Source organism: Lupinus angustifolius, unplaced genomic scaffold, assembly GCF_001865875.1.
Source record: "Lupinus angustifolius cultivar Tanjil unplaced genomic scaffold, LupAngTanjil_v1.0 Scaffold_29_13, whole genome shotgun sequence".
Taxonomy (NCBI): domain Eukaryota; kingdom Viridiplantae; phylum Streptophyta; class Magnoliopsida; order Fabales; family Fabaceae; genus Lupinus; species Lupinus angustifolius.
The window spans coordinates 71740-73156 of NW_017720558.1; positions in this window are offsets into that span (position 1 = coordinate 71740).

Consider the following 1417-nt stretch of genomic DNA (forward strand, 5'->3'; position numbering starts at 1 on the left):
TTTTTATTTCTGCCGTTATAACATTTGTAGTTCATTCTTTGTTAAGGTTTATAATTCATTTTAAGTTTTAGCCATCAATTATTATGTGCTTGAAAATTTTCTAAACAAGTAGAAATATAAGATTTAGTAAATTATATAAAAATTGCATAACAGAATATTGTTAAATATAAAAGTTGAATACAATTTTACCAAATAATATCATTTAATGTAATTAGATACTCAATTAAAAACAAATGGAGAAATAAAGATGAAAAGGATGAGTAATAAATAATAGTATAACTAAAAAGTAAAATGTAGATTATGTATTAGATTTTAAAAACATAAAAGATTTGAAATAAAATAAAAAATATAAAGTAGAAAGAATAACTATTTAGTGAGATACTATTTTTTTAACATTCAATTAGTCTTTCAATAGATTTTATCAAATCTATATAGTATATTTACATTCTATAAGGTATGTTTTTATTTTTAGTTTATAAACTTTAATATCATAACTACGTGGGGTTATAAATTATAATATGTTCATATTATAATGTGTTTCTTCTAGGTTATAATGTGCTTCATTTAGATAAGGTAGAAGTTAGTTTTGTACGAAGTAAATTACAAAAAAAAAAATTATATGAAGTCATTTATTTATGTTATGATAACTTTAATTATATATTTTTTAATATTTATCATCATATCTATTTTTACTATAAACTTTTTAACTTTTAATATAAAGATAATACAATAACTAATATCAAAATTTTGAAAACAATATGATAGACAAATGAATAAAATTTATTAAACATGAATAAAAATACACAAAATAAATAGTACACATAAAATAGACAGTGTAATGACTATAAAGAAAGATAAAATTACTATTAGAATTTGATGGAGTAAAATGGAAAGTGAAATTAGTTGAAAAAATAAGCAATAGAAAACAATCAACCATAAAAGATGTCTTTTTTTTTTGCTTATTTTTCTTACATAAAAGTTGAGCTTATAATTAGGTGAATTGTCTAAGATACCTATGCTACAACTTTAACCATAACTTTTAAAAACTAATCAAAAATTACAAACTGTCATTTGTACTAAATAAATTAATAAAACATGAGTGTAATATCTATGCACTATTAGTGTAAATACTTATACACATTTAATACAATATTTCCTTTTTATTTGAATTATTTTTAAATAATCAATAATAATTAAATATAAATGTTAGATGATATAATGATAATATATAAATCACATATCAATCATACATTTTTTCTTATAGAACATAACATTTTTGTTTATTAAAGGTGTAAGTCGAATACAGAGTGGAATGGAGTTTTTGGAAGAGGTCCAGCCCAATACAAATTGCATGAAAAAACCCACAAGGCAGTGGCCAGAACCCTAGTTTACTGTTTATGCTTACTATATATTCTAA